Source organism: Ornithorhynchus anatinus, chromosome 8 (genome assembly GCF_004115215.2).
Source record: "Ornithorhynchus anatinus isolate Pmale09 chromosome 8, mOrnAna1.pri.v4, whole genome shotgun sequence".
Lineage (NCBI taxonomy): Eukaryota > Metazoa > Chordata > Mammalia > Monotremata > Ornithorhynchidae > Ornithorhynchus > Ornithorhynchus anatinus.
This window is the reverse complement of record NC_041735.1, coordinates 33,726,454-33,733,449: the sequence shown is the minus strand read 5'-3', so window position 1 is coordinate 33,733,449 and position 6,996 is coordinate 33,726,454. Positions and strand designations below refer to the sequence as shown.

The 6,996-nt window shown below is 48.7% G+C and overlaps 1 pseudogene; it reads right to left on the bottom strand.

The window, feature by feature from the left end:
- Positions 1 to 218: 218 nt before the first annotated feature.
- On the bottom strand, positions 219 to 1,157 carry LOC114813731 (annotated as a pseudogene).
- Positions 1,158 to 6,996: the final 5,839 nt, after the last annotated feature.

Genomic DNA, 6,996 nt, shown 5'->3' with positions numbered 1-6,996 from the left:
GAAGGCAGTGGGAGAAGAAGAAAGGAGGGTTTAGACAGGGAAGGTCTCTTGGAGGAGATGGGTGTTTAATAAAGCTTTGAAGATGGAGAGAGTAACTATCTGTCAGATCAAAAAGGGAGGGCTTTCCAGGCCAGTGTCAGGACACGATATAGAGATTGGCAGAGAGATAGATGAGATCTAGGAAGAGTTCAGTGCTTGACTCCACTTGGATTTCAATATCAAAGAGGGCTGGCAGATAGCACTGTGGTCTGCGAGGATTTGAGGGTTCTATTCCCCAGAAAATCAGCTAGGAACTTAATGACTCTTCTGTCACAGGTGAGCAACACAAAGGGGCTGAGAGGGGCATATCCACTGGCCACAAACATAGCTGCATTCAGGAGGGCAGCATTCCTCTTAAGGGATGTCCCTAGACACAGGGAAAAGACAAGGTCTCCACAGTAGAAGACTACAGTGCAGCTCACCAGCAGCATAATGGTCTGGGTGGCTCATCTCTCTGGCGAGATTTCGGGGCTTTTGCTGGGGCTGTGAAGATGCTGGACCTGGTGCCCGTGTCGGTGCAGGAGGACCATGTACCCGCTGCAGCAGCTCATGAGCCCCAGGAAGAGGGTGTCGCGAAGAGCCATGAAGGTGAGAATCAGCCCCTGGAGGAGTGTGTTTATAGGCACCAAATAACAGTTGGTATTCGTTGTGGTTGCATTGGAAGAGGCGAAAATTTGGAACAGAAGATTGGTGCTTATCAGCGAGTTGGGAATCCACAAGATGGCTAAGACCGGTTGGATGGTATTTGGGATCTGAACCTTGAGCTGGAGCAGATAGGAAGTACTAGGACTGATGGTGATGGCCTGGACCACACTCAGGAGGGAGGTGGTCTCAATGGAGAGGGCCCGTGTGATGGGGTAGACATAGGTGAAGAGCTTACACTCAGCATCATTCTGGACAAGGTGCAGTCCCAACATCCCTGTTGCCATGACGATCCACCTTGTAAGAAGCATCACGGTGTCAACCAGGGCCAGGTGGATGATGGTCAGGTCTTTGTGCTTCACTTTGGAACCCAGGAGGAATGAAGTAAGGTAGAGTGTGATGAGGAGAGAGCTCCCCAGGATACCTACTCCTGTCTGGGAGAGGAAACTGACTCCCTGAGCCACATCAACAGTCATCGCTTCAGAAACAAATTTCTACAGGCCACTGGAGAAATCAGGATGGACCAGGGACATGCGAATTAGTGCCTGGAGATGAAAAGAAAATTTGCAAAGGATCCAAAATGAAGTATGTCAGTCACATTGGTAGGGAATGGTCAAGTTTCCACAATCCATTTTGATCAATCCAGGTTTCAAACACTTTTGAATTTCCCAGCATATTATGCCACCGCTTACCTGACACCTCTAGACTGAACGGTCAATTGAAAGAATTCCAGCACATGAGTAGGACACAATGACCCTTAACAAGCATTTATAAGAGTGCTCTGCACACAGTATGTGCTCAACCAATATCATTAATTGACTGACTGATTAACACACGTGATGTTGTCTTGGTCCCAGCAGACAGTAGTTTTCTATGGGCCTAAACTCTATCGCAACCCTTTCACCTATTTACAGTTAGAGAAAGGACTGAGGAATCTTGAGGGGAAAGGTGATAGGTGAATGCTTTTCCAAATTGGGGTCTGGAGATTAGGAACCCTGAGGAGTGAGGCTCCCATCCCTGGGCTTTTTCCGGACCTCAGGAAATCTGGAAATTTGCAGGTCCACCCTGGATTCCTGGAGAGGCTGAATGGCAAGGATCAGAAAGCACGATACTACAGGAAAGTAGGGTCCTGGGAAAGAGAATATGTATGAAAGTAAATGTCAAGGCATTTTATAGAGGAATCATTTCACATTAACCCACTCATTTGTTAGAGATCATGTGGATTCAAGTGTTAAAAACCCAGTAGCATTCTAACCTGTCCGTGTAGCTGAGTTAGAGCGTCGGTAAACTGCTGACTGTTCGAGGGACAAATTTGCCTAGGACACCAAGGGAGGAGGGTGAAGAGACGGGAGGGTGACTGACAGGATTCTTTACGATCTCACTGCAGTTCGGGGGCTTATATGACATTCAAATTCTGTCCTGTTCCTGGAAGAGAAACAGCGGAGGGCCTTGGGATGCAGCTGACATAACTGGAGGTCCGACTCCTCCTAAAGTGACTCTAGGGCCATTTCCATCCAGCGAAGAGCTGAGGAGATGAGAGTGATCACACAAAGATAAAAGTGCGATTCACTTTGCTAGTTTTCGAGACACAATGTACTGAGTAAGTTTAAGATGGACCCTGAGTCAGATAATAAGACCAAATTTAAGGAATTTGTCATGGAATGTAGTTTCCTTCTTCTTCCTTAGTTTCTGGTATATCCTCAGTCTAATAACGTAGCCTCCAATGTGGACAAAATAATCAACTGACAGGTCATTTGGAAACCAAAAGATTAATTTGAAGAGCAGTGCTGTATGGCAGCTGCAGCCATGGGCCAGGGGTATTTTGAGCCAAAACCCCACAGTGATCAATGTGATCTCTGGGAACCAACATCTTGGAGAGCGTTTACTCCCAACTCTCAACCATGGCTCGCACAGGCCCCTGTTCCAGTTGGGGAGTAGTTATCCAGTGAGCACAGCTTGACTCATCCATGATTACCGGAGGCTGCCCTGCCTCTATATTTATATTGTTCATGTCTTTTCCCCCCAACATTTAGCGTGCTATTTTGCACATGATAAACATTCAATGAATAATGCTAATGAGAGTGAAATGTTGACAGTGAAAGCATTCTTGTGGATATTATAGCATACTTCTTCTGCTTACCTGAAGACCAAATCACTGTGGAAAGGAACCCACCCAATCATGTAATCATTCGGTCATATTCATTGAGTGCATACTGTGAGCTGGAAGGACTGGAGAAGAGACAAGAGAGACCAGATGAGAGACAAGGGAGAAGTAACCTAGGAAGAGAGATTGAGGAGACACAACTAGCCAAATCCAGATAAGGCTGATACCTTGATGGAGTCACCTGATGCCAGGGAGAATTGATGGGGTATAGTGCTGAACTCTGTCCTGGAACAGGCAGCCTGCTGGGCTACTCCATTAGGCAATAAAGTCCTGCTTGCTGGAACCACAGACTCCTCTTCCTGTTCTGTGGGAGGGTCCACTGGAGATTTGGGCATAATCATGGCTCTCTGAGCACGGTCCTGAAAGGTAAGACCCAGGTCCTGAACTGAACACCTGGTGAGGTTGAGCAAGACTACAGGCTGACCACCAGCCCTGCAGGCGTCGGTCTTCAGTGGAATTCCGAATTGGTGTGGGCCCTTGACGAACTCAAGGCACCCCAGAAGGCCAGACAAGATGTCAATCCAGGTTGTAATGGGACTGTGAAAGGGGGGCCGACAGAGGTCATCGGGTGCCTCGTCGGCGGCATTTACTCACTGAATAGAGGAGGTTTGCTTTCCAGGGAATTAGGTCAGCAAGGACAAAAAGGGGCCATTCTATTTCAAACATTAATGGAAGAGATAAGGGTCCTCTTGGAAGACAAGTAGGCCATGCGCATGAACCTAGTTCTCCCCTGTCTTCCTGACTGCTCATTCTCAGTCTCTTATACGGGCTTCTCCTCTCCTTCCCACCCCTTGACTGTGCGTTTCCTTGAGCGTTCAATTCTGGGTCCCCTTCTATCCTCCTTCTCCACCCATTCCCTTGGAGAACTCATTTGCTCCCATGGCTTCAACTACCAACTCAAAGCTGATGATATTCAAATCTACATCTCCGGCTACCATCTCTCTCCCTCTCCAGTCACATGTCTCTACCAGCCTTCAAGATATCTCTACTTGGTTATCCTCACCCTCAACAAGCCCAAAACAGACCACCTCATCTTCCCACCTAAACCCTGTCCTCCGCCTGACTTTCCCATCACCATAGACAGCACCACCACCATTCCTGTCTCACAAGTCCGTAACCTGGACCTTATCCTTGACTCTTCCCTCTCATTTAAACCACATATTCAATCCACCACAATGTTCTGTCAGTTCCACCTTCACGACACTGCTAAAACCTGCCCTTTCCTCTCCAGCCAAACTGCTACCATGTTAATACAACCACTTATCCTATCCTGCCTTGATTATTGTATCAGTCTCTTTGCTGACATCCCAGACTCTTGTCTCCTCTCCCCTCTCCAGTCCATACTTTACTGACCAGATCATTTTTCTACGGAAATGTTCAGGACGTTTCCCCACTCCTCCTCACCAAGCAGAAACTCCTCACCATTGGCTATGAAGAACTCAGTCATTTTGCTCCCTCCTACTGGTCTTTGCTATCCTTCTGGTACAGCACAGCCCAAACACTTCCCTCCTCTAATGCTAACTTTCTCATTGTACCGCAGTCTCGTCTATCTTGCCACAGACCTCTTCCTCACAATCTTTCTCTGGCCTGGAACCCCTTCCATCCTAAAATCCAACAGACAATTACTCTGCCCCCCTTCAATGCCTTGTTGAAGGCACATCTCTTCCAAGAGGCCTTCCCTGGCTAAGTCCTCCTTTCCTCTTCTTCCTCTCCCTTCTCCATGCCCTGAATTGCTTCCTTCATTCATCTGCCCTGCAAGCGCCACAGGACTCAAGTACGTATATGTAATGTATTCATTTATATTGATGTCTGTCTCTGGCTCTTGGACTCTAAGCTCACTGTGGGCCGGGAATGTGTCTGGCATAGTGTTCTATTGTTGTCTCCCAAGTGCTTAGTATAGTGTTCTGCACACAGTAAATGCTCAGTAAATGTGACTGACATCACAGCCTTAATGGAATAGGATAGAGCCTCCAGGAGGTTAAGGAGACCAATCAGGCATTCATGAGTCAGTTGACCACAGCCGTGGAACTGAGGTCACCACAGTTACAGGAAAAGACAAAGGAGAGAAAGGGCAATTGAAAGGCATAGCGAAGAGGTTCTGCGGCCTCTACAAGACCTCAGCTTAAGTGGGGGGATGAGCTCCTGGAACCTGTCTGGTGGCATCCTCAGAAAAATAGGGGACATTGTACCCAGAGCCGCTGAAGGCACAGAATGATCCCATGCCTGTGAACAGTATGGTGATTTCCCCAACCTAGGGAGGGACCATAAGGATAGAAGAAGTGTGGCCAAGTGGAAGAAGTGCAGGCTTGGGAGTCTGAGGACCTGAGTTGTAGTCCAAGCACCACCACTTGTTGGCTGTGTGACCCTTGGAAAGCCACTTCAATTTTCTTTGCCTCAGTTATGTCATGTTTAAAATGGAGTTTGAGACCGTGAGGCCCACGTGGGACTTGGACTCTGTCCCATCTGATTACCTTGCACCTATTCCATTCATTCATTCCATAGTATTCACTGAGCGCTTACCATGTGCAGAGCACTGTACTAAGCGCTTGGAATGTACAAATCAGTAACAGATAGAGACAGCCCCTGCCCTTTGACGGGCTTACAGGCTAATCGGGGGAGACAGAAGGACAAGAACAATGGCAATAAATAGAGTCAAGGGGAAGAACATCTCATTAAAACAATAGCAAATAAATAGAATGAAGATGATGTACATCTGATTAACAAAATAAATAGGGTAATGAAGACATATACAGTTGAGCGGATGAGTACAGTGCTGAGGAGTTGGGATGGGATGGGAGAGGGGGAGGAGCAGAGGGAAAGGGGAGAAGAGGGTTAGCTGGGTAGAGGTGAAGGGGGGTAGAGGGAGCAGAGGGAAAAGGGGAGCTCAGTCTGGGAAGGCCTCTTGGAGGAGATGAGCCCTAAGTAGGGTTGTGAAGAGGGCAAGAGAATTAGTTTGGCGGAGGTGAGGAGGGAGGCATTCCAGGACCGCGGAAGGACGTGGCCCAGGGGTTGAAGGCGGGATAGGTAAGAACGGGGGATGGTGAGGAGGTGGGCGGCAGAGGAGCGGAGTGTACGGGGTGGGCAGTAGAAAGAGAGAAGGGAGGAGAGGTAGGAAGGGACAAGGTGATGGAAAGCCTTGAAGCCTAGAGTGAGAAGTGTTTGTTTAATGAGGAGGTTGATAGGCAACCACTGGAGGTTTTTAAGAAGGGGAGTGTCAGGCCCAGAGCGCTTCTGCAGGAAGGTGAGCCGGGCAGCGGAGTGAAGAATAAACTGGAATGGGGAGAGAGAGGAGGAAGGGAATCCACGTGGCTCAGTGGAAAGAGCACGGGCTTTGGAGTCAGAGTTCATGGGTTCAAATCCCCGCTCAGCCACTTATCAGCTGTGTGACTTTGGGCAAGTCACTTAACTTCTCGGTCTCTCAGTTACCTCATCTGTAAAATGGGGATTAAGACTGTGAGCCCCACGTGGGACAACCTTATTCCCCTGGGTCTACCCCACCGCTTAGAACAGTGCTAGGCACATAGTAAGCGCTTAACAAATACCAACAGTATTATTATTATTTTAAGGGAGATCAGAGAGCAGGCTGGCACAGTGATCTAGCCGGGATATTACGAGTGCCTGTAGCAGTAAGATAGCCGTTTGGGTGGAGAGGAAAGTGAGGATCTTGGCGATATTATAAAGGTGAGACCGGCAGGTTTCGGTAACGGATCGGATGTGTGGGGTGAACGAGAGAGCCGAGTCAAAGATGACACCGAGGTTGCGGGGCCTGAGAGACGGGAAAGAATGGTCGTACCATCCACGGTGATAGGGAAGTCAGGGAAAGGATAGGGCTTGGGAGGGAAGATAAGAAGCTCAGTTTTGGTCATGTTGAGTTTTAGGTGGCGGGCAGACATCCAGGTAGAGACGTCCTGGAGGCAGGAGGAGATACGAGCCTGAAGGGAGGGGGAGAGGACGGGGCAGAGATGTAGATTTGTGTGTCATCTGCATAGAGATGATAGTTGAAGCCGTGGGGCGAATGAGTTCACCAAGGGAGTGAGTGTAGATGGAGAACAGAAGGGTGCCTAGAACTGACCCTTGAGGAAATCCTACAGTTAGAGGACGGGGTGGTGGGGAGGAGCCTGTGAAGGAGACCGAGAATGAACGGCCAGAGA